The sequence below is a fragment of the Balaenoptera acutorostrata genome, chromosome 5, assembly GCF_949987535.1.
Source record: "Balaenoptera acutorostrata chromosome 5, mBalAcu1.1, whole genome shotgun sequence".
In the NCBI taxonomy this organism is placed as follows: Eukaryota; Metazoa; Chordata; class Mammalia; order Artiodactyla; family Balaenopteridae; genus Balaenoptera; species Balaenoptera acutorostrata.
In genome coordinates, this window is record NC_080068.1 from 80933871 (window position 1) to 80961075 (window position 27205).

At 39.2% G+C, this 27205-nt stretch overlaps 1 long non-coding RNA gene across 2 annotated transcripts; it reads right to left on the reverse strand.

The window, feature by feature from the left end:
- Positions 1-206: 206 nt before the first annotated feature.
- On the reverse strand, positions 207-26373 carry LOC114237259 (uncharacterized). Of its 2 annotated transcripts, none has more exons than XR_003622954.1 (3): positions 26281-26373; positions 26118-26180; positions 207-287 (listed from the first exon to the last, which is right to left on the reverse strand). It is a non-coding gene; the product is annotated as an uncharacterized LOC114237259 (long non-coding RNA). The 2 variants fall into 2 exon arrangements; XR_003622953.1 differs by lacking the exon at positions 207-287 and adding an exon at positions 20101-20307.
- Between the last annotated feature and the right edge of the window lie 832 nt (positions 26374-27205).

Consider the following 27205-nt stretch of genomic DNA (forward strand, 5'->3'; position numbering starts at 1 on the left):
AAGTAAATACCTTCACAGCCTAGAGTTGCAAGGACAATCATGAATAATACCACAGAAATATCCATAAAGGACTTCTCATGTAAACTGATAAATACGTTAACATCTATCTCTTGCCTATTTGCTTGTTGCATCAGTGGAGAAGTGGCAAAATCAGTCATGTGACACTTTGCACCTATTAGATAAACACGGTTTATTTCAGCAAGAATTTATTGAGCACCTACTACATTTTTGTACTGTGATGTCACCAAGGATATAGACTTGAAGAGCAAGACTGATTGAAGAAGAACCTTGAGGAAAGACAGATGGAGGAAAAAAATAACATTAAAATTTTACTCAAAAAAAAAGGAGCAGCAATAGATATTTACTTTATGCACTGTTATTTTCTAATCCCCTTACTCCATGTGGCTCAAGACATGAGAATTACAGTAAGTGCAGAGAGCTCTCCATCTGTTAAAAATGTAGATTAAGCACTTAATCTTGTGGGCAGCCACACAGAGCACCAAGAAATTTCTCACAATTGAAATAATAAAAGCAGGATCCCGTCTTTAGTTAAGTGTAGCTGATACAGATTTCGGAGTGATCTCTACTGTATTAATAGATAGGTTTGCAAATATTTCCAAGGGTCTAGTGCTCCTCTTTGTTCTCAAGTGAGATGAAATACACTATGCAACTGGCATGACACTCACAAATTAGGAAGACAATTTGCCATGCATTGTAAGTAAATTATACGGTAGATATTTGTTGTGTGCCACTCATCTTTGGTTCCTTGCTCTCCCACTCTGTGACCTACTTTCACATGGATGCAGTGCTAGCTCTGGCTGCCGTGTTCATATAACACTAAATCAGTACCTCCCCTTTTGATCAGTTCAAGGGTGGGCTTGTCAAAGTCCTTTCCCTGGGAATTTGGGTGTCTGGACCTGTAACAGGTCGAGGACTGCAGTAAGCACCAGAAGGAGAGAAAGAGCTGGAAAGCAAGAGAGAAGAGTGAGAGAGAGGGAAAGGCATGCAGCAGACACGTAGACAAGAGGCAAGATGTAGAAAATGGGTCCAGACAGAGCTTGAATCTCCAAGTCACAGTTGAAGTCTGCCTGCATCCCAGTCTTTCCCTGCCATAGAAAGAGGAGAGAAACACTTCCTCTATAACGAAGTCCCCCTTGTTTGTCTAAATGCCTCAAGTGGTTTCTGTTGTTTGCAGCCTTGTAAATGTTATATATCCAAGCAATAATGTGGTTGTTTCTGGGCATTTATCTCCCCTTTTCTCTCTTGACCCAGGAGGGACTTTCCCCCTCTACCACCTCACATCAAAGTAGAAACAATGATTCAAACAAGTCTTCTACGTAAGTGACAAGTAAGAAGCTTGCCTGAAGGTCCTTTTCTCTCCAAGTGGGGAATGATTAGATATTACTGTCCTTGGGGAGAGGGAGAGAGAAGCCAGAAACTTATCTGACACTAAATGGGAGAGGAAGGATGGTTTGGAGGGACAAGGGTGAAAACTTTCAGTCAGGAGGACCAAGAGTAGAGTGGAAGAACTAAGAGGTTGAACACTTCCCTGCCTGCTCACTCATCACCTGCCATTCAATAGTTCTGGGCCCTGGTAAGTTCTTTGATTAGAGAGTAAGAGATTTGGACTTCTTTATGGGGTTGGGTTAACACAATTGCCAATCATAAACCACAAACCACAATTTATAACACCATGGCTAGTTCTCCATTAGCAAGTGATTATCTAGATATTTCAAATAATTAAAAAGAAAGTAGTTAAGACTGAAAACTATTGCCTGACTCATCACTCATCACAACATTCAGGTCAAGTTCTAAGATATAGGGATCTCAGTGGATGCCTGTCTGAGGACACACTTCTGTGTGAGGACATTTTCATTTGCAGGTATACTTAAAGTGGAGTCAGTTTAGCTAAATGTTAAAAGGAGACAATTAAAACAGAGGTTTACTTGAAGGGAAAAATATGCCATCCTTCTTTTAAAGCTAAGAAAACTCAGAGAGCTCAGATGTCACTGGGATAATTCAAGCCCAAATGGACCCCTCTTCCATTTGGATTACATTGGCTCTTGCGACTCGGTATTAACAAGCATTACCAAGCATTACCAAGCATATGGATGTTTTAGTTAATTCTGCTGTCTTTGTGTCTCTAAGAAACAGACCTTTGATGAGATATACGGTTTTTATGCCTGGCCTTGTTTGCTTCTCTCTGCTGTGCTAATCCAGGAAGAAATGACAGCTGAGGTCAGGCTCTTGCTAGACAGCAAGTCAACTGACTCTTGACTCTTGTTATCCACCCTATGTCCATAGCCACCTTTGTCGCATCTTTGTCCAGCTGACTTCCGGCCTGTCTGACATCTCCTTCTTCCCCATTCTCCCACTCAACTTCTTCCGAACTTCACAGCCCTGTACACTCTGATCATGTGCTCAACTCCCAGACTACTGATACCCTGCCTACACTAGCCATGAAGGATGCCATCTGCTTCAGGGGAAGTGGGAGTTCCCATCTGCTCAAACACATGACAGGGAACTCAATTAGGGTGCAAGGAAGTAGGGCGAAGAGAAGTCTGGAATGAGAAGAGTGTAGAAGGAATTAAGCCAGAAGCTTAGGGATCTGGCACGGTTCTAAGCACTGGGGATACCAAGATGAACATGAACCTCATTTTTCAGTAGTGCAAACAGAAAATAGACAGTTTGATGAATAGATAAATAAGATAATCTAGGTATTGATAATAACTATGATTTTGAAAAGAGGGTATGGTATAAAGAGTTTGGGAAGGGTGTCCAATTTAAATAAGGTGGTCAGGAAAGTCCCTCTGAGGAAGTGGCATTTGAGCTGAGACCTGAAAGATAAGAAGAATCCATCCAAGCAGTGATTTGGAGATAGAATATTACAGGTAGGGAAAACCACAGGGCAAGGGCTCTGAGTCAAAACAAACTTCTCTGTGTTAGAGAATCAGTTGGGTTGAGTAACAGTTAATGAGGGGAAGGATGATCCCCTAGATGCCTTGAAGGGAATCTAGGCAGAGACCAGATCCTATAGGGTCTTGCAGGCTGCCATAAGGTGTTTAGGCAGTTTTGGAGTGTCTTAACCTAGAAATAACATCGTCAGATTTATGTTGTTAAAGCTCAACTGGGCATGGAAACGAGCTGTTGGAGGGCATGAGTGCAATCAGAGGGACTTCAGTCGGGCGGATGGCTTGGACTAGAAACGTTGAGTAATTTGCTCAAAGACATTCAGCTAATAAGTCAAGAATAAGTGTCAAGGGTTCCGTGGGAATAGAGGAGTTGAACAGAAACACATCATTCCCTCCCGAGCCTCTTCTTCCCCCTGACCTAGAATGTTGGCTGATATTCCAGCTCTGCTGAGAAACCAAGGAAGGGTGGACTTTTTTTTTTTTTTTTTTTTAATTTTTTTTTTTTTTAATTGTATAGCTACTTTATTTATTTATTTATTTATTTTTGGCTGTGTTGGGTCTTCGGTTCGTGCGAGGGCTTTCTCCAGCCGCGGCAAGCGGGGGCCACTCCCCATCGCGGTGCGGGGACCGCTCTTCATCGCGGTGCGCGGGCCTTTCACTATCGCGGCCCCTCCCGTTGCGGGGCACAGGCTCCAGACGCGCAGGCTCAGCAGTTGTGGCTCACGGGCCCAGCCGCCCCGCGGCATGCGGGATCCCCCCAGACCAGGGCCCGAACCCGCGCCCCCCGCACCAGCAGGCAGACTCCCAACCACTGCGCCACCAGGGAAGCCCGGAAGGGTGGACTTTTGTCATTCTTTTTTGCAGTCTGGTGCCTTTGAACGTGGCTACTTTGGGGAGTTCTCTATTTTAAGAGTCCCTATGGAAGATATCAGAAACTAATTTTTCCAGCTTTCTTTGCAGTTATGGCATAAGCATGGGATCTATGTGCTGCTAACCGGACATTTATGTATAAGTTATAGATTTGGAAGGTGCTGACGAGGAGAAGTAGGCACTGAGAAGAACCCATTGTGTGAAGGCAGCCCCAGAGATGTGTGGCTACCAGAACCAGGAGAGGAGGGGGCTCTGAAGGTGCATCCAGGGCTCATACCAGTGCTGTCAATGCCGGCTGTACTGGGAGTCTGTTGGGACCATGCTCCTGAGTAAAGTGGACATTATATTTGGCCACAAAGCCTCCAAGCCTGGTTCTCCATCCACCAAGCAATGTCAAAAGCTACCTAGAGTCCTTAATACATCCCTTTCCTGCTTAAATCAGTTGGTTCTTTTGGTTGACTACTTAAGAATCATGACTGATACCTCTGTTTGCCGATGAAATGCAATTGTGGGGTCGAAGGAGTCAGAGGAGAGAGACTCCTCATCAAGGTTAAAGGCCATGGTCTCAAAAGACTCTCTCCCATCCCAGCCTGCCTGAAGATTCTGCAAACTTTCCCACTTCCTATTATAGAATAGAACCTGAGATCTACTTAGCATGCCTAATGCATTAATTGTAAGAAAAAGCAAAGTGAAGTTTGTCAGTAGGCTACAAGCTTGGCAGACAACCTGCCTGTTATAAAAGAAATTTCTCATCAAACAGGGCAAAGTGAAAAGCAGTAACCATAGTTTTGGGCTCTTTCACAGAAATCATTTTGCAAATAGTAGCGTTCACTCAGTACTTGGCTTCTCACCAATGTTACCAGAGAATGTGCCGTTTTTCACCCATCAGCAATATTTGTAGGCATTTTTCCCACTACAATTGTAGATTACACTAAAAAAGAATGAGTAAAGAAAACCCTACCAACTACCCCTTGTGAGGAATTCTAGCGAAAAATAAGAGCTTGAAGTATGCCATGGGCTCCCAATTCCTAGTGCCCAGAATACTGCTCATTATAAATTACAAGGAAATAAAAAAGAAAAAAAATGGAGAAAGACTTTCAACAAGATTTAAAAATATGCTTTTTAATATTAATTTTAATTATTCATTATTTCTAAATAGATTTCTCTCAAGAGAAAATTGAAAAGGTGTAATAAATCTGAATCTCAAATGCCAGTTATATCCTTTTAATGGGTTGCTTTCTCCTTGGGGTCCAAGTTCACTTTGATGATTAGCTAAGGCCTTAGGACATGATCTCCCTTAGGCACAAAAGGAAAAAGGAAACACATTTGCCTCACTGTTTATCATTGACTGAGGTCTTCCTCTTGGTGCCAGTTTTAAGAAGTAGTATACACTGTAGTAAAATTGCCATGTGCAAAGTCTTTCAGGAATTATATCTGTTTATCAGTGAGAACTATTTCTTTTACATATCTGGCTTCACAACTAGATTTTGAACAGAATTGAAGTCTCATCATTTTGTCTTCACTTTCCTTATTCTTCTACCTCAATTGTTAGCAGTGCTGTGGGTGCTGGCCTTACTGACTCAGCTGCCACTAGAAGCAAACCTGTGATATCATCTCCTTAGGAGGACCAGGGCAGGGAGAGAGATGGTCCTTTATGTGTGTATGAATAGCTTAATGTTGGATCCTCTAATGAACATGTCTCCAAGGTGTACTTTCTTTCCATTTATGACATGCTTCCCAATGAATGAATTTGTTTATTAATTGATTATTAATTAGTTAATCATAGGGGTTGCTACAGACTGAATGTGTTTCCCCCATGTTCAGATGTTGAAACCTAACCCCCAATGTGATGGCATTAGGAGTGGGGTCTTTGGGATGTGATTAGGTCATGAAGGTAGAACCCTCATGAATGAGATTAGTGCCCTTATAAAAAAGGCCCCAGAGAGCTCTCTTGCCCCTTCTGCCACCTGATGACACGCAAGAAGGTGGCCACCTATGAACCAAGAAGTGGTCTTTCACCAGATACTGAATCTGTTGGCACTTTGATCTTGAACTTCTCAGCCTCCGGAACCATAAGAAATAAATTTCTATTGATTATAAGCCACTCAGTCTATCATATTTTTGTTGTAGCAGCTACTACAGAGTAAGTGCATTGGAAGTTGGCCCCAAAAGTTTTATTAGCCAAGGTTTATGAAGGCAGTGCCTTTGAGCTAAGCCTTGAAAGATGAGAAGGATTTCAAAGGAAAGAGAAGGTCATTCTTTGAAGAGCAAAGGCAAGGAAGCAGAAATATTAGGGGACTGTTGGGGAACTTTATAGATGTACTGAGTTCTTATATAGAGCAAGATGTGGGCAAGGTGTAGAAAATCAGACTCAGAAGTTTGTGTTTGTTATGGTCTCCCCATTACCTGGCTCAGAGTAGTATTCCATAACTACTTTGCCAATGAATCGTGCTTTTGTTAGGGGTTTGAGCTTTATTGTGAGGGCAGAGAGGAGTCCTTGAAAGTTATGAAAAACAATTTGGGAACTTTATTTGATGTGACAATATTCTAAGTGCTGTCTTTCTTCTTCTTCACAAACTTTATCTTCCCCATCACCACATCCCTTAACCCACCTTTTAAAATATCGCTATTACTTCTGAATTTGTAATCTGCATTTCAGTGGTGTTTGACTTTGCACCTGTTGTGACCTTAGAAGTGTGCACTGCCATTTACTTTGGTTGATATGCTGCTCTTCCAAAGTATTCTTTATCAGAAGATTGTAAACTTCTTGAAGATGAGCTCTGGAAAAACTCTTGAGGATACCTTTACGCAGTAAAGGCACTCCAATGTTTTTGACAAATGTCTGGGCTCACTTATGGTGACACCCTGGGGCCAGATACTTTTAGCTCAGAAAGATAGGACAGCAGGAAGTAGAACATAATTTCTCTTTCTGCTTCAGCCAATCAGATAAAACACACAAAGATAAGAATACCCAAGGTGGCTTGGAGTGCTGATGAGATGGTGTAACCAAGAATGCTATAAATTTTAGTTGAAGTTTAGATAGGTTTTGATGGCAGATAAACTTTATAAATGCCGTTTACACTTGGGCCCCATCTTCACTTCAATTCTGCAAGCAGATCTTCTTTCCAGACTAATGGCAGCTCTGTGTCAAACCAATCAGCAGAGATGTGAATTGAGTTACATGCTACAGTGATTTATTTCATTAACATTTGGTTAAGGGATCAAATGATAAAATCATTTCTCAAGTTACTGTGGCCAGAATTTCCTATCTCAAGTTATATTGTTGGCAAAAACTTGAATATAAAAATCTTATAATGCAATCTATAGCAATAGTCATTGATTTTTACCTTGCATATGAAACAAGATTAGAAACTAATTAAAATCTGATACTATTAAAAATAACATTTATATAGAACTTAATTTAGTAAGCACTGTCACATGTAGCCTCTTTTTTGTATCTTGCAATTACTCTGGTTGATGATATCAATTTTACAAGTGAAGAAATAGGCTCAGAGAGGTTAAGTGACTTACCCAAAGTAACCCAGCTTCTTCTTATTTGGGGCAGAATTAGGACTCAAACCCAGATCCATGTATCCTATATTCCCATGCTTGTCAGTCTGTGGTTCATTTCATCAATGGGAAATTATTCGTTAGGGCAATGTAACAGTTAATTTATAGAAGAAATCGATTTCGGTTTCTCTGTTTTGTGAAAGACAATACTGTGTACAGGAAAAGAAAAATCATAAAAGATGAAACATGAAAGGAAGTGTGGATGAAAGACGGACAAAAGGAAGAAAACAACTTGCAAAACAGATGGTGCCTTTTAAATAATGGGTGGTTGTCTCTTCTTTTCCACTTGACTTTGCTGTATGACACAGTGGGCGGGGGCTGACCTCTCTCAAGCCGTTCTCACTATGCATATCAACTAAATTGACTAGCTGATGCTTTTCATCCACAGGCCAGTATGTTGAAAACCGTAAGTGTTGTTTGCGTTTACTCTATCATTTTGTAGAGGTGAAAGATGGTATGGATGAAACTAAAAGTTAACTGGAGTGATTCTAGAACCATCTTTCTACTAAGCATACACCCCCAGAACGACTCCCAGAGACCTCCAGGGAGACCACTGGCAGGACATCTGGGAGAATAATCCAAGTGGTGTGTTCAGACTCATGCATTGCCAGTGCCCTTTCAGCCCTTAAGTTATACCTGTATAAAGACAAACACAGCCATTTCTACAGATACACTAAAAAAAGAAACATATATATATATATATTTTTCTGAATAAAAGAAGAGAAATGGAGCTGAATATCAGGCACCTGATAATAGTAATACTGTTCACTTTTGGTTGTTAGATGCCAGGCAGCCTGGATACTGATCCCCTCTCTGCCTAACTCTGACTGACTAGTCTGCCTCTAACTAATTAGCTCAAGTTTTCTAACTCTGCCTTCTCAACTGAAAAATGGGATGACAGTCTTTCATTAAACTCAAACTATAGTAGAGCAAGGTTTGAACGGATGATCAGGGAGCACTGAACATCTCCCGTCCTTGCTTGAGACTTCACATTAAGCCAGAATGGGAGCATGGATGAACACAGGGTTAGGAAAAAATCCAAGCTGGGAACGTGGGTCAGCAAGGACTTCCAGCCTCTTGAATAATAATCTTCTGAACTTCAACCTCCTCATTTATAAAATGAATACATGGGACTTATGGATCTTAACAGTGATTCCATCTTTAAAAAATGTTAGACTTTATGATATTATTATGTTGGATTTGTGTGCAATGACAATCTTCTAGCAATCTAGAAATCTTTGAAAGCTGTGATCCAGCATGATAGGTTTTGCAAATAAATGTAAACAAAGGTAGGGAGATAAAAATGTTTCTGTATGCACTCAAACACATACACACACGAATGAGTCTTTTTCATGTATATAAATAATAAAAACTTAAATGTCAGCCTTCATGCATCAAATATTTATTGCTTAAAAAATTCAGTGTTCCATGACTCAGAAATTATTAACATAGCTAAGAGTTTATGTTTGCATAGCTATTTTTAAAAGCACTTATTTTAATTTAGTATCTATTTACATTTTCAGTATTGTATGCCTATGATATATAGATACACAGCACCAATATTATATGCTTCTTCTCAAGACAATTGAAGATGGAATTACCCATGACAAGATAACATGTTCATTACAGAGTTTTCTCCTATTTATCAGAGAGAGAAGGCATTGTATTTTTGGTAGCGAGCATCACTCCCTTCCCCCCTGCCAGAATACAATGACAAGAAAATGATTAATGAATGTGCGCCACATTACTGTCAGCAGGAATCCAGTCCCGGCATGGAGGAAGCCTGAATAATTGAAGGGAAGAGGTAATGGTGGTAACGTTAGTTATAACAGGTCAGAGAAGCTTCGTTCCCGGGCTTTGTGCCCAGTTTAAAGAATCGTTTACACATTTCAGAGTGTGGTTTTTTGGGTTTTTGGGGTTTTTTTGTTACTAGGTAAGCAACCCTTATGGCTCAGAATCATAGCACAGGGCTCCCAGTAAGTTTAGAAAGAGAGGCTGGACAGAATTGCACGTTCTCCTCATTACTGAAACCTTTCGTGATAACAGTTGCAGTAGAGGTTTTACCTAATGGGTGATAAATGACCACATTCCAGATGGGCGCCTTATCTCATTTATTACTGGCTTGGAAGTGAAACGCCACTGGAATAGGAATCAAAACTGTTGAATGGGTCTATACTTTGAATTTGCTTGGGATTTCTTCACATTATTTTATTTATTTATTATTTCATAACAGATAAGGAGATATTGCGTGGCTAATAAATTGGGGGCAGTGGTGAAGGGAATGTGAGGAAAATTCTTCACAGTAACTGACTAAAGCACTTTAACAGAACCTATCTATGCTATTGTAGGAAACCAAAAACAAACTGAACTGTAGTCTCAGAGGAGTGGGGGCAGATCAATCTGTGCAAAGGCAGACTGAGAGGAAGGGACCAAGTTGTAATGACTGACAATGGGAAGTGGGCATTAGGCAGCCTGAGATGAAGGACCCGCTTCACAACAGCCTGCTTGCATCCTTGCTTGCACATTTTGGGCCTTGTTAGTTACTTGGACCTGTGAGTAATGACCTTGCCTTCAACAGTAACTTGAATCTGAAAGAGATGGCTTATACCCATTCATCCACACACACTTTCACACACACACACACGAACTCTAAGAGTATAAGGAGGTGTCATGGGGCTATAAAAGTTGTTGATGCTGGGTTAAAATGAGATGAAACCACATGATGCCATTTAAAGCAAAACAAATGTAACCTTGGACCAAACATTATGTTACTGGCTGAATATGAAGGGAATGTGATCCCATAAAAGTCAGCAAAATTACAGATGCTTCTTTTGAAATAGATGTTTAAATAGTAGCCTTCAGTCTGATATTACCTTTTAAGGAGGAATTATTAAGATAATTTTGTTATTTTTGTAATCTAAAAATTTATATTCAGTGTTTAATAACTTTAGGGGAAAATAGTCATCCTATTTATAATAAATAAAAATAGAAACTATGCAAGAGGTTAGAATTTTAGAATATTTCATAAAAATCAAATTTAATGTAAAGTTTAATTTCACCAAAGATCAAAAAAATGAAATGGAAGAAATTCAGTGAGATAACAGATTTTAAAAAGTTGCAAGGTTTTTGCACAGCAAAGGAAACCATAAACAAGACGAAAAGACAACCCTCAGAACAGGAGAAAATATCTGCAAATGAAGCAACTGACAAAGGATTAATCTCCAAAATATACAAGCTCATGCAGCTCAATATCAAAAAAACAAACAACCCAATCCAAAAATGGGCAGAAGACCTAAATAGACATTTCTCCAAAGAAGATATACAGATTGCCAACAAACACATGAAAGGATGCTCAAAATCACTAATCATTAGAGAAATGTAAATCAAAACTGCAATGAGGTATCACCTCAAACCAGTCAGAATGGCCACCATCAAAAAGTCTATAAACAGTAAATGCTGGAGAGGGTGTGGAGAAAAGGGAACCCTCTTGCACTGTTGGTGGGAATGTAAATTGATACAGCCACTATGGAGAACAGTATGGAGGTTCCCTGAAAAACTAAAAAATAGAACTACCATACGACCCAGAAATCCAACTATGGGGCATATACCCTGAGAAAACAATAATTCAAAAAGAGTCATGTACCACAATGCTCATTGCAGCACTATTTACAATAGCCAGGACATGGAAGCAACCTAAGTGTCCATCGACAGATGAATGGATAAAGAAGATGTGGCACATATATATAATGGAATATTACTCAGCCATAAAAAGAAACAAAATTGAGTTATTTGTAGTGAGGTGGATGGACCTAGATTCTGTCATACAGAGTGAGGTAAGTCAGAGAGAGAAAAACAAATACCATATGCTAACACATATATATGGAATCTAAAAAAAAAAAAAGTTTCTGAAGAACCTAGGGACAGGACAGGAATAAAGACACAGACGTGGAGAGTGGACTTGAGGACACAAGGAGGGGGAGGGGTGGGCTGGGACGAGGTAAGAGAGTGGCATGGACATATATACACTACGAAATGTAGAATGGATGGCTGGTGGGAAGCAGCTGCATAGCACAGGGAGATCAGCTCGGTGCTTTGTGACCACCTAGAGGGGTGGGATAGGGATGGTGGGAGGGAGATGCAAGAGGGAGGGGATATGGGGATATGTGTATATGTTTGGCTGATTCACTTTGTTATACAGCAGAAGCTAACACACCACTGTAGAGCAATCATACTCCAATAAAGATGTTGAAAAAAAAAAAGTTGCTTTAGGGCTTCCCTGGTGGCGCAGTGGTTAAGAATCCGCTTGCCAGTGTAGGGGACACAGGTTCGAGCCCTGATCAGGGAAGATCCCACATGCCACAGAGCGACTAAACCCGTGCGTCACAACTACTGAGCCTGCGCTCTAGAGCCCACGAGCCACAACTACTGAGCTTGCGTGCCACAACTACTGAAGCCCATGCACCTAGAGCCCATGCTCCGCAACAAGAGAAGCCACCGCCAGGAGAAGCCCACGCACCACAACGAAGAGTAACCCTTGCTCACCGCAACTAGAGAAAGCCCACATGCAGCAACAAAGACCCAACGCAGCCAAAAATAAATATAAATAAAATAGGTAAATTAAAAATATATATTTAAAAAAAAAGTTGCCTTAGGGTTGAGATTAAGAAAGAGTTTGGCAATTTCATTTCAAAACCTAGGACTCATTTTAAATTTGAGATTCAAGTGATATGTTTGAGAAGTGAACATACCTGAGGTCTGTTTCTAATTCTTTAAGCTTTATATCCTATGTTACAATATTAAAAAATCAAAGAAACGCAAAAGGAGCAACTTATAAAAGCTTGAGTGTTCTGTGTGGCTTGGAAAAAGTTTGCTTTTATTTTTCTCCCAAAGCCAAGAGATTTTAAAGTCTTAATTCAGCTTAAATACATAGAGGTTGGTATTTATAAATATAAGGTATAAATGAGAGGCAATTAATTTAACCTACCACCTTCCCATGTTTTTGTCTGTTATTAATATATTTTAAATTAAAGCATTTTTAGATGTTCTCACCTCACTTGCTTACTGCAGACATAGCTGAAAACCATTTCTAATACATCTTAAAAGATGTCATTCATCACTACACCAAAACCAACCAGTATGTCCCCAAATGGAGGACAACTCTCTACCCATGGATGAGAAATGTCCTCCTAGAATAGGACTCTGGAAATATGCTTTACCTTTCCCTTCTGAGGACTATTAACTTCAACCTACCCAGAAAATACTGAAGCGTGTGAAGTTCCCTTTATAATCTTTAAGGTGGAAACTGGTAGTTAATGTGCAAAGTGTACAATTCGTTCTCTGAAGCTGGACTCATTCAGCTCTAACTGGATGCCAAGCTCAATGTTATCTCTCAAATCCAGAATTCTTGTTCTTTATGTGATAAGCTCCAAACAGAAACCTCAATTTTGGTCAAAATCGTTCTGTCTATTGCCACTAGAACTTTACTGGGAGTTCTGTCATATGTTGAATTTTATCCCAAACCCCCTTCTCTTCCTTGGGTCTTGTGAGCTCACCATGTATCCCTCGGCAGTTAATGCCGTTGTAAACAGAAAATTTTCTGGAGACAATATGCCTGTATCCAAATCTGCCTCCATCACTTATAGCTATAGGACTTTGGGAAAATTTCTCCACGTTGGAGAGTCCTCATTGTTAGAGGAAGTGTGAACTAGTATAGCCACTTTGAAGAGCAATTTTGTATTATCTTGTGAAGTTGAATATTTGCATTCTCTACAAACTAGTGGGAGCTCACTGATGTATATAGTAAGAGACATGCACAAGAATGTTCACACATTTCATCCATGTTCCACAAACATGCCTTGAGATTTAAGATGGACAAATATTTAGCATGCTTTCTACCACCCTTCCCCCAACCCTAAACATCCATGGTAGACACCACTAATCGGTCCTGGCAGTCTTTCCTGTTGAGTTCTGGTTTAGCCTCACAATTCTTTTTCAACCCAGCTCCACAGGCTGCCATCACCAATCAATCAAATTTTGAAAAGATACTTTCTACCTTCTTGGTCTTAGGACAGGTTGGGGCATTGGAGCTGAGTGTACTTTGTAAAATATTTTGAATATACGTAATGATAAACAGATTTCCAAAGGCTGATTTCCTGCCTCTTTGTATATTATCCTATTTTGTAAGACAGGCTAATTTCATGAACACTTGTTAGTTGTATTTTCCCTTACAGTTTAAGAAGTGAGTTATATAATGGTTTTAGGGTGAAAAATTATGCTCCCATCTCTTACGTTTTTAACTTCTTGTCCAAATGCTCAGAGTTATTTTGCTTTTGTAATTCATACTGATCCATTACACAATGCAGCTAATTTTCAGCTGCCATTTAATTCTTCTATGACATTTTCTTTTTAGATTATTGATACCACCTTTCTGCAAATTGCTTTGGCCTCTTTTGTATATAGCTATCAATAGAAAACAAAAGTCTAAGAGGATACAGGGATAGGTTATAGTAACATTCCATAGATCTACACATGGATTCCCAAAATGGGAGGAGAATTTGCCAAATCTGTAATTTCCTTCTCAAATGTTGATATATTATTCTGAGCCACAGCATATATTGAAGTTCTTTCCAACAAACACATTTAGAAGGAGAAGCACTGAGTCACTGAGCAATTGCTTTAAATTACTAAGGCAAGGAAACAAGAAAAAATATGGCTTCACATATAATATGAGAATTTTCAATGTTTCCTAGGCTGATAGTATAGGCTTCTTATTTTTTGGATTTAGGAGACCCTGGTTAATAATGGATTACTATAGAAACAGTGTAGGTGGCCGAGTGTAAGTTTAGTTAAAAGATACCTTCTTAAAGAAGGAAAAGAAATCCTTACACCCTTTGATTAACTTTGTCACTGACACAAAGTTCCTCAACAAAATTTTCTTTCAATGAAACAAAGCAAGATTAATGCTTGGGAAACAAATTGAATTAAATTGACACCATTGGAGGCAGAGGTCATCTACATTTCGCCCCCAGAATAATTCATTGGCACCATTTTTGTTTTCAGTAAGGTCCAGACCCAAGCCTTAAACTGGATGAACTAAGGTGGCAGGTAAAGATGCCAGTTAGAAAGATCATTTCTTGAAGATGCCTGCTCCTGTTTTTAGGAACCTGTACTATACTCCCCAAAGCTGCTTTTTAAGATGGATAGAGTATTTGACAATGAGGTTCACAAGCTTTGAGAAGTTCTTCAGTGGGTCTAAAAGCTGGGGGAAGAAGGAAAGCAGACTCCAGACCTGAATGACATTGCATAAGATTCTAAGAATTGCAGAGCTCAAGGGCTCTGGAAACTAAGCTTCCTCCACCCATTCTGAAATGGAGCAATATTTGAAATGTTTGTAGAGATGATGAGTTTCTCTTATCCCTTGATACGCATGCTAGTGGTTCTGATAACACTTAATTTTAGTAATACTCTAAGGTGTAGTAGTTTTGACTAGAAGAGAAAGCGTAAAGAACTCAATTTTTTCAAATGCTGAAACTGAGACGCTTAAGTATTAATCACCCTTCCAAAGTGAACACAATAAGGTAGAGTCATTACCCAGGATTCCTGACTGGGACTAATGGCTTACCTAACCAGGATACCCAATGTCATATCTTTGTCAATCTTCAATCTCTAAAGCTCTCTTTCTCCCTCTCCCCACCCCATAGCCCCTCTACCCCCAAAGAGGCAATTTTGCATAATGGCTAAGAGCATGGACCTGGGGATTAGTGTGTCTGGCTCTTCCATTCCCTAGCACTGTGACTGAAGGCATATTCTTTGCTATCCTGTTGCTGGAGTTTCTCATCTACAAGATGGGGTTAATAACAGTACCTACTTCAACACATTGCTGAGAAGACTAAATGGGTAATTATAGGTAAAATGCCTGGCAGAGTCAGGCCCTCAAGACACGTTCGATACTAGAATCTATCTCCATAGCTTCCTCTGGGAAGAATTCCTTGCTTTCCTTCCTTTTGACTTTTTGTTCACAGTTACCATCAACTCTTTCTCCTTTTTGACCCCCTCATCTCAGTCTTGGTTAGGTACCCCTCTCTCTGGACCTTCTCTGCATGACTTCATTGTAACTCCTGGTCTGTAATTGTTTATTGGCCTGCTGATAAGCAGATAACTTTGGACAGGGAGGTTGCAGCCTGTTGATAACGAGATCACCCAGAGCTGTTGGAAGGGATGAGAACGGAGGCAAGAAGACCGGTAAGGAGGCAATTGCAGCTGTCCAGATGAAGGCAGAGGGAGAGGAGCTAAATTAGAGGCAGAATCCATTGAATCTGGTTGTCAAGGATGTGAAGGAGGAAGGACTCAAGGATGACCTCTGCATTTTTGACATAGACAGTTGGGTCTGGAGATAGGGATGTGGAGGTCAAAGCCGTGCTGGGAGTAACTGAAGTTAACGGGTGTAGGTAAGACTGTCCAGGGAGCAGTAATATGCACAGGACAAAGAGAAGAGGGTCAGGGCAGATCTCTGAGAAGTACCAACATTTAGGGGTTGGGCAGAGTAAGAAGAGTGTAAAGAAACTTCGGAGAAGAGCCTAAGGCAGAAAGTGATGAGACCTGAGAGAGACCGGCATCACTGAACTGTGAGCTGTACTAGATCAAGGAGTTAGATTTTAAAATTATACTTTACAAGATTTTGAAGAAAACAGAAAGGAATATTTATTAAACCTCTACAGAGGGCCTAAATTTCTAAGTTTAGAAATGCCCACGCCCCACCCCGCACCAAAAAAAAAAAAAAAAAAAAGAAAGAAAAAATCACATTGGAATAAAGAGATTTACATAAATGTAGAACTAAAATATTAAACATTAAAGCAATCAAAGCCAAAAGGCAAGCATGAAAAGGAGGAAAACATTAGTAAGTGTTTATGGTGAGGAAAATACCATCTTTAGAAAAAGAGCTTGTATAAATTGTTAAGGAAATATCACTAAGAATGGGATGGATCAATGGGTAAAGGATTTGATGGGAATATTCACAAAATAGTCTCACCACAGAGAAGAAATGATAATTGTTAAACGTGATTTGAGGTGTTAGTTAAGGCTAATGTGGTAGTCATATTGCAATATGTAAGTGTATCAAATTAGCATGTTGTACACTTTAAACTTACACAATATTAATGTCAATTATATCTCAATTTTAAAAAAGGAGCAAATACAACTAATAAGCATACAGAAAAATGTTTACTTTCACTAATAGCAAAGAAATGTATTTTAGAATAAAGAGGCATTATTTTCCTCTTATTAATTAGTAAAAGAAAAAGTTTAAATAATAATATAACAATTGTAACAAATGTTTGTTGAAACCAGCATTCCTAATGATTGTTGGTGACACTATATACTAATATAGACTTTTGGCAAAAATGTCTGTTGGGATGAATCTGGAACCACAAATTATTCTTGTACAAAGTTTTGCTAGTGTCTCCTAAAAATATCAAAAAGATAGAAGACATACATAAAGTAATCTTGTTAAATCACAGAATCATAAGTAACTATGAAAAGTTAGAATTTACCAATAATGTTTGTTAAATAATAAGTGTGGCCTATAATGAAGCTGTTTTAAATAAACGTTATAAAGATCATGTAACAACCCCTTAAAATGATTATGATATAATGTTTGTGAATTAAAAACAGGATCTATATTTATACATACACTGAATATAGTTATATAGAATATGAATATTAAAAAACTAGAAAGCACTTACACTAAAATGTTGACAATGATTGCCTTAGTGTGGTTGCGTTATGCATATTTCTTCCTCTGTTTCTCACTGTTCTTGCTTTCTTGTTAGATTGCTTATATAACTAAAGTGAACATAAATATAAATTGAATAGTTATTGGATCTTTATTTTTCTCTTTTTCAGGCTAAATTAAATCATATTGTTCAGTCTCTGATGAGATATGCTTTTTTTATTATAAAAACTATCTTGATGAAAGTTATCTGGAGACTGTCATACAGAGTGAAGTAAGTCAGAAAGAAAAAAACAAATATCATATATTAATGCATGTATGTGGAGCCTAGAAAAATGGTACAGATGAACCGGTTTACAGCTCAGAAATAGAGACACAGATGTAGAGAACAAACGTATGGACACCATGGGGGGAAAGTGGCAGGGGGAGGGGTGGTGGTGTGATGAATTGGGAGATTGGGATTGACATGTATACACTAATATGTATAAAATGGATAACTAATAAGAATCTGCTCTATAAAAAAATAAATTAAATAAAATTCAAAAATTCAAAAAAAAAGAAAGTTATCTGCAAGTCAAGTAAAATAATTTTGATGCTAATATTTGTTATCAAATGACAGTTTCTTTAATGACTTAAAAAGTGATGCATTGTTGATGGCATCTAATGGTGATGTTGGTGATCGTTATGATTACAGTGATGATGATACAGTAAACTTAGGTGAAAGTTTAAAATTTTCAAAGTTCTTTTTTTCTGTTATCTCATTTGATCCTTAAGGTAATTCTATGAGATCAGCAAAACTGCTATCATCATGTAAAGAGGACTGTGTGTGACTGTGTGTGGCTTTGGACTCTGGAGATATCACTTTCTTCATCTAAAAATGAAGATAACAATATGTCCTTCAGCATTTTGTATATGTAAGGTAAAGCACCTGGTATTGAACCTATAGGTAATTGTCATTCAATATACCTCGAGTCCACTTCTCTAAATGAAAGTATGTCCCTAAAAGGGTCACTGATCAACCAAGTTGAATATAAACTGTGTTGTTACAGCCTCGCAAATGAATAAGCATCATTCATCTGGAGGTTTAATTTGGGTCAGAATTCCTGGACCACCTCCTTGCAGGTTCTCAGCACTCCCCTTGGGAGTTCCATGAAGTGAATCAAGATAATCCACTATTGAGGAAGATGCTTTTACGTTGTTTGAAGAAATGTCAACCAAAAGCACTGGAAGATTCATTCTCAATGTTAAGTCTCTCCGCTGCCTCCTACACATTCTCTTTAAACCTTTGGCCCTGGCTATCACTCATTTATACCAGCATAATATGATATTCAACGTATCACACTATTTTATTTTTGGTATTTTGGATTTATGGAACAATATCTCATAACCCTCCTCAAAGAGGTCTATGGCTCTTGGGTGCTCTGCCTCCTAAACTTATGTGGGACCTAATGGTCTAGGCCAGTGTTTTCAGAATGTACAATATATTTTAGTAAAGATTAAATTTTTGCAAGGGTGAGGATAACTTCCAATTTCTTTCAAATACGAAATCCTAAGCAAAGACATGGGAATACTCCTTGCTTGAAATATATGTCAGGAGCTTTTTGATGATGAAGAAAACACAAATGAACGCATCTTGGAAACTATAAAGCCTATATATGCACAAGGCATTATTGCACTTTTTTTGCTGATGTGTTCTATTATTTTGTTCTTTAGTTTCTGTATCTATGTGTTTCATCTCCTTAACAGAACTATAAATCCATCAAAGGTAGGGATTATAGCTGCACCCGCTGGAAACCTTCATGGTGCTGAGTAGTTTTATGCAGAAGTGTAAGCACCTGGAAAGCTAAGACTTGCTTTCCTATCTTGGTTTCACTACCTTTTTGAACGTGTGGCCAGGGGCAAGTTACTCAAGTTACCTTACTGTTCTAGGTCTCAGTTTCCTTATCTACAAAATGGATAGAATACTATCAAACTCAGGATTTCTGTACAGATTAAATGTGAGAAGGTACCTGTCAGATGGGTGTCAGTAAGTAAACGTTAGATTTCTTCCCCTTCTTACTTTTTTGAAACTTATTGGAAAAAAAACACCTAACAACTTCTATTTAGTTGGTTACTACACCTGAACTTACTGCATTGCATATTCACTCTATTCAAATGACAATAACTTCTCAGCCGATGGATGTTGCATTACTGAATTGCTGCTGTTACTTCAAGCCCATGTTTAATGAATCACAGGAGACTTTTGCCTATGGTTTCACAGAAATTAAAGAGCCTTTATCTTCCAGGTCTAAAATCAGGGAAATGTGTCCCTTGAGATTAATAACATGTGGTCATTAGCAAGCCCGTACCCCAACCTGAGGCCTGGTTCGTAGGTGTTACAGGTGAGCACTCCTGGGCTTGTTACGAATTCCATGAGTCATTTGGTTAATTCCTTCATTGATAACGCTAAATTACCCTGCACAATAAGGCATCTGTTCAGAATAAGAATAAGATTCTGACAGGCTCTGGACATTTGACCAGCTCTCCATATCTAGACAGAGGCTGTCAGGGACCATGAACAGACAGTGAGCCAAGACTTCCCTGAAATCTAATTCATCAAATGTTATTTTTACATGATGTAATTCAACAATCTGTTTTCTTTTCTATGGGCTCTCTGACTCCACCTCTTTCTCCTCTAAAACACTTCAGGTCTGACTTGCTGACTTTGGACTATTTTAACCTAATTCTTGAGTTGGTATAGTGTTAACTGAAAAGCCTACACTTTCCCAATTTTTCCTTCACCTAAGTTTGAAATTCCTGACATTCAAGGCATATCTTCACATCAGCATTTATGACGCAATGTTTCTGTTCTCTTCGAATACTATTACGGTACTGGTGGTGGTGAGTTTGTGGGTGGGGAGAGTCCTGTTCATGACATTTTGAGACTGAAGACTCATTCTTGACAATTTGAAAAAACTTAATAAAGCATTTCAATTATTTTCTGTGCTCCAGCCAGTTTTCTTTGAATATTACTGGAACAGAAAGTCCACTAGAACATAGGTTTCACAGGGGCAGACATTTGCGTGTGTATTTTGTTCACTGTGCAGAACAGGACCTGTCACATGTTAGGCACGTGATGGATAATTATTGAAGGAACAGGGGCTAAAAATAAAAGAGAGCAGTGAGGCTTCTTTAACATGCTGTTTATTCCATTTTCATTTATTCTTGTCCTGCTGCACTTTTCTTTACCTGGAAATAGAATTTAAAAAGGTGTATAAAGAAGAGGAGACTGGAAATTTGTATTTCTTAATCCCCTTCACCTAATCTGCTCATCCTTCCACTGCCCCCCTTCTGGTAACCACCCATTTCTTCTCTGTATCTATGAGTCTGTTTGTTTTGTTTTTTATATTCCACATATAAGTGAGGTCATATGGTATTTGTCTTTCTCTGTCTGATTTATTTCACTTTGTATAATACCCTCTAGACCCATCCATGTTGTCACAAATGGCAAGATTTCAATTTTTTATGGCTGAGTAATATTCCATTATATATACATATACTACATCTTTTTAATTTATTCATCTATTTATGGGTGCTTGAGTTGCTTCCATATCTTGGCTATTGTAAATAATGCTGCAGTGAACACTGGGGTGCATATATCTTTTCGAATTTGTGTTTTTTGTTTTCTTTGGTTAAAAACCTAGAAGTGGAATTGCTGGATCAAATAGTAGTTCTTTTTTTAAGTTTTTGAGGAACCTTCATACTGTTTTCCATAGCAGTTGCACTCATTTATAATCCTATCAGCAGTGTACAAAGGTTCCCTTTTCTCCACGTCCTTGCCAACACTTGTTATTTGTCGTCTTTTAAATAAGCCACAGGGAAGTAATATACAGCATAAGAAATATGCTCAATAATATTGTAATAACTTTGTGTGGGGCAGATGATTACTGGCTTATCATAGTGATCATTTCATATTATGTGTAAAAGTCAAATCACTGGGTAGTATACCTGAAACTAACATAACATTGTACAACATTGTACATCAACTACATTTCAATTTAAAAAAATAGAAGAGGAGAGAGAAGGCATTGGACCTCTTCTTTGTGCTCTTGGCTTGAAGCTTGGACCCTCCTCTGCAGATGGTATGGTAAGTTGAAAGAGCACATAGGGGTTCACAGGAAGGGCTGCTTTGCATGGGATACTAAGAGGAAGTCTGTCTGTGAAGTTGCTTCATTTTGGGGGGAGACTTTGGGAGGTTCTTACCACCTAAGCTGAATGTAGCCCAATATATGAACCGATTATGACTCCCTAGTTGTGGTGATCTTTCCCTAATAATATCTTTCACAAATATCAGTCCCACATTTGTAAACATTATGTCCCGCACACCTCTGAGCTGAAAGTGGATCACTTCAAAGTATTGCATGGAGAAAAGATGAGGTTTCCAGCATATTGAAGAATTTCTTCTAAAAGCCTCTTAGTAAACTTAGTAAGATACGTCTTTGGGACATAGCTTCTGCATCCATGTCAAGAAAGAAATAATAATCCTGCTCAGTAAATGTTAGTTGAATGAATGAAATATTTATTGTATGAATGAGAAAAACATGAATGTATTAGTGACTCATCATATATGTTTTTGTTCTGGGGGCTGTATTGCAGGGCATTGTGAGGGCTCATTAGTCTGAAACAGAAGATGTGGGCTCAGTCTTGGTGATATTACTTTTTCTGTGAGTGTGGTAGGCACTTTTTGGCTTCCACCCAATCATCTATTATTCAGAGCCCTAATTTTCCTTTGGGGAATTCAAAGTTCCCTTGTTCTCAGACATGTGATTTGGGTTGATTGACCTCAGTCATCATCAAGGATACTCCCATGGGGGTGTTGGGAAGACTAAATGAGTTAGTATATGCAAAGCACTTAATAAGTGTTGCTGTTGTTACATAGAGCTATTTTTCCTTTGTTTATGAGTAATTTCTATAAGATTTTGCAACAGTACAAATCACTGGAATAAATGACATTCTGCTATTTTATCTTAAACTCCACAGCTTCTCTTCTCATTTATGAACTCATTCAACCAACCAGCCAATCAATTTTTATGATGCAGCTGGTACGTGCAAGACATTAGTTACAGAAGAGTACAAAGGCAAAGAGAACATGGTTTACATTTTCGTGGAACTTACTGGACACTTGTCTTATTCAGAACTTTCCCTCATCTAAAGGGCCTGAAGCCAAGACTATCATACTTGGTGCAAATGAATAAAATGTACACAGTTACAGTGAGGAAAAGGCCCATTTTTACCCATTCATGATTTAATTGGATGTAACTAGAAGATCTGGTAAGTTGTATTCTGTAGGTTTTTTTCCCCTATATTCCAGTGTCTAGTATCCAGAGTGATAGAGGGAATAGAAGGGAGGTCTGATATACAAGTTCAGCTGCTTGAGGGATCTTTTTAAATTGAGGCACAAAAGGACTACCAAATCCCACTGTTTTCAATAATATCATATGCTCTCACAAAAGTCTCCCTCAGCCCTGGTGAAAAAAGTCAGTACTTTTAAATTCTATTTTATGGGATCACATATAAAAGAAATAGCACATTTGGCTTTCCTAATCATAGCTGCAGGCCTGAGAGGGCAGACTTTTGAACTCAGTGTATCTTACAAGTGAAGGTTGACTCTCTTCTTACCCTGCATTGGGTCTTCATTGCTGTGCGTGGGCTTTCTCTAGTTGTGGCGAGCAGGGGCTACTCTTCCTTGTGGTGCGGGGGCTTCTCATTGCAGTGGAGTCTCTTGTTACAGAGCACAGGCTCTAGGCGCGTGGGCTTCAGTAAATGCAGCATGCGGGATCTTCCCGGACCAGGGATTGAACCCGTGTCCCCTGCATTGGCAGGCGGATTCTTAACCACTGCACCACCAGGGAAGTCCCTCTTTGTGTAATTTATTGGGGGGAAAATCTACTGATTACAGGGATATATAGTTGTGCCATGATATTGCTGCAATATTTTAAAAAAATGTATAAAATGAGGGTTGAGGGCTTCCCTGGTGGCGCAGTGGTTGAGAATCCGCCTGCCAGTGCAGGGCACACGGGTTCGAGCCCTGGTCTGGGAAGATCCCATGTGCCGCGGAGCAACTGGGCCCATGAGCCACAACTACTGAGCCTGCGCGTCTGGAGCCTGGGCTCCGCAACAAGAGAGGCCGCGATAGTGAGAGGCCCGCGCACCGCGATGAAGAGTGGCCCCCGCTCGCCGCAACTGGAGAAAACCCTCGCACAGAAACGAAGACCCAACACAGCCAAAAATAAATATAAAATTAATTAATTAATTAAAAGAAACGTTTAAAAAAATAAATAAATAAATAAAATGAGGGTTGACAAAACGCATAAAGCTTGGAGAATCTTCAAGTTCTGCGATTCTGGGACTAAATACTATGGATGTTTCTTTCCTCTCATTGTGGAATCATCTCTTTCCCAACTCTTTTTCCTGGAAAATTCCTATTCAAACCTTCAATACACAGTTCAAATACCACATCCTCCAATCTTCTCCCATTCTCTCTGCACTCTGAGTATTTCCCCCTTAGAGGTATAACTATATAAGTAATACTGTCATTGCTCTCATTGCACTGTAGATACTTGTTGATTTGTCTAGATTTTTCCAGGTCTGAGTTCCTGGAAAGTGGAGTTGGTGTCTCACTTATCGTAATTGTAGATATCATGCATAGTAAGTTGCCTATTCCAGAGCAGGTCTCAGTAAATGTCTGTGGAATGAATAAATAAGTATCCCCCATTTTGTGACCTGACCATGCTTTGGGCTTACATGGAAATTGGGTGATGTGTGTCTGAAGGCTCAGGGATATTAAAGAGTTAGCTGATGAAGACTGGGATTAGTGGTTTGGTAGACAGGCTCAATTCTTCTGCTAATCTTTTTGGGGAAATCTGTGATTCTGTGATATTGTCCCTGATACAGGGACAGAGTGAGCCATACAAAAGTGAGAGATATGTATATATTTTGCTATAACATAAAATGTATTATTATATAAATGTTCTTCTTAATGCTGTATTTGAAATTTGGTTTTGTGAGCTAATAGGTCTTTAAAAATTATTTGCATGTTTGTACTCCCATGTTTATTGCAGCAATATTCACAATAGCCAAGATATGGAAACAACTTAAGTGTCTGTCAACAGATGAGTGGTATATATACAATGGAATATTCAGCCACGAGAAAGAAGAAAACCTGCAGTTTGGGACAACGTGGATGGACATTGAGGGAATTATGCTAAGTGACATAAGTCAGACAAAGAAAGACAAATACTGTATGATCTCACTTTTATGTGGACTGTAAAAAAGCCAAACTTGTAGAAACAGTAGAATGGTGGTTACCAGATGCTGGGGGTTGGGAAACTGGGGAGATGTTGCTTAAGGGTAAAAACTTGCAACTAGTAGGTAAATAGGTTCTGGAGATCCAATGCACAACATAGTGATTATAGTCAGCCATACTGTATTATAAACTTCAAAGCTACTAAGAGACAAGATCTTAATTGTTTTCCCTGCACACACACAAAAAATGAGAATTATGTGATTTAATAGAGGGGTTAGCTAATGCTATGGTGATAATCATATTGCAGTACAAATGTATTAAATCAACACATTGCACACCTTAAATGTACCCAATGTTATATGTCAATTATTTTTCAATAAAAAAAGGGGAAAAAAAGAGAATGGGGAATTCCCTGGTAGTCCAGTGGTTAGGACTCTGTGCTTTCACTGCTGAGGGCACAGGTTCAATCCCTGGCCAGGGAACTAAGATCCCACAAGCTGCACGGCACAGCCAAAAAAAAAAAAAAAAACAGAGAGAATAGATGTGGTAGTCATTCTATAATGCATAAAAAACAAAACAAAACAAATAAACAAAGAAACTGTATTTAAGTACTACTTGAAAAGGTCCTATCTTCTTCATAATCACATAGTAACAGAAACTATGGACTGGCTACCTTCCAAACCTCCTTTCCCTTATCTTCCTCCACTTTGGAGAGTCCAAAGCTGAAACATCTTCCCATATCTCCCCGTGCTAGTGTTGGCCTTAGCATGCATTTCTAGCCAATGAGACAATGGCAAAAATCTCCAAGGAGGACTTCCTTTCCCAAAGTGAAAGACAAAGCCATGCCTCTTCTTCCTGCTCTCAACATGGACATGATGCAGGAACCATATGATACCATGAGGACTAATGCCACAACCAGAGATGGAGGAGTAAGAAGATGGAAGGAGACTGGGTCATGGAAGAGATCACTGGTCCACCCTACCAGTCCTGCATTGCCTCCTTGGGTCTCCTTATGATGTGAGCTAAATAGACTTATTTGTTTAGGCCACTGCAGTGTAGTTTTCTGCTCCTCTTAGCCCAAGACAAACACAACGGATACATGTTGCAATAGGCAGTAAACGAGCAACCTGGAAATCTCAGTGGCTATGCACAAAAGGAGTTTATTTCTTGCTCACAGTATGCCTGCTGTGGTTTAGGTGACTCTCTACAGGGCTGTTTTCCATGTCTTAGCTCAGCATTCCAGCTCTTATGGCAATTTTACGTCAACACATGCCCCCTGATCAGTGCAGATAGGGAAAGAAGCAGAGTTGGAGATTCTATCAAGTACTGTTAAAAACTCTGGCAGGAAGTGACACACTTCACATCTGCTGCACACATTTCATTGGCCATGCCAAATCACCTGGCCAGGACTAACCACAAGAGTACAGAGAAGAACAGTATCCTTACAGCCTGGAAAGAGGAGCCTGGAAATATTGGTGAGCAGCACTAATGTCTACCCCACACATCAGAGATCTTCACTGTCAGTTGAAAACTAAAGGAGTGATGTTATTGAAAAAAATCACAGGGCAAAGATGTTAAGATGGGTTGATAAAATAAGTGTGTTAAAAGCAAAAGTTTCTGGTGCTAGTAAATAATACAACCCTCTTATCTTTCCTACATGGTATTGGTTCAGAGTGGAGTTTTGCTAGTAATTGGCATGGAGGCAGGTGTGACAGCTACACACACAGTAGAACTTGGAGACATTCTCACTTACTCACTGGTGATTTTCCATGAGTTCTCTTATTTTTCTCCTCCAAATGTTGAATCTGCTGTGATTCTGAAGATGAAATAGGAAGAAAAGCTGTTGATCTGTAATTGCTCAGAACACTTTCCAGCTGCCCTCTCAGCAGGTCCTTCTGTGTAACTAGTTTTCTCACCATTGAAACTCCAGTAAAGTGATTTCTGAAAGTCTCTGGGAGTTTGGTAAACAGAATTGAGTTGACCCGTGACTCTGAACACCAGGCTTTCATGGGGACTCAGTGCAGAAGTTGTCAGCACACTAGAGGGTAGTTGGCTCAAACTGAGGAAGTATCAGCCAATAAAACATGCCTTTCTATAAATAGTGTACTAATGTGTTATCACAGACATTCAGTGAGAGTGGCAAGGAAGTGTGTAGGGAAAAGAAAACCCTGTCACAGCGTTAGGTCTGTTGCTGAGTATGATGTTTAGTACTGTAATAATCTTTGAAGTCAGACATGAGGCTTTTAGTTCAGCTTTGACACTTTCTAGTTAGGTGGCTTAAATCTGTTTCCTCGTCTGTGTAATGGAGATGACACTACCTATCTCACAAGATCGCTGGGAGGATAGACAATCATAAAATTTGAGATTTATTTGTTCCATTTTAAAATTGTTTTCTCCTGTCCCCTATGGGTTTCTTTCTTCTCAATAGAGGAAAAATAATTGTGGGTAAGTTGGTTTAGATTTTTCAGGATCAGAATAATTCCTTTAAAGTTTTTCTCTAAAAGTTCTCCTTTAAAATTTTTATACTTCATTGAAATGTTTCAGACTTAAAAGGAAAAATCCAACTCCTTTCTTCTCAGACATCCTTAGAAAATTATCTGATAAAAGTTAACATTTGAATTAGTTCTTATTTGGGGGGGGGCTCCAAAAACAGGGTTACGATGCAGGGGAAAATGTTTTGATTAAACGCTGGACTTGTTGTGTCTATTGGAGGCTAGACTTACTGGTGTCAGGGAAGAGCTGTGAGTTCAGCCCACACAGGGAGATGAAGGTGAGAAAATGCTGGTTGGGCAGGATGGATACCAGCAGGGAGTCCAGGAAAGCATTTAATCTTGAAAGCAT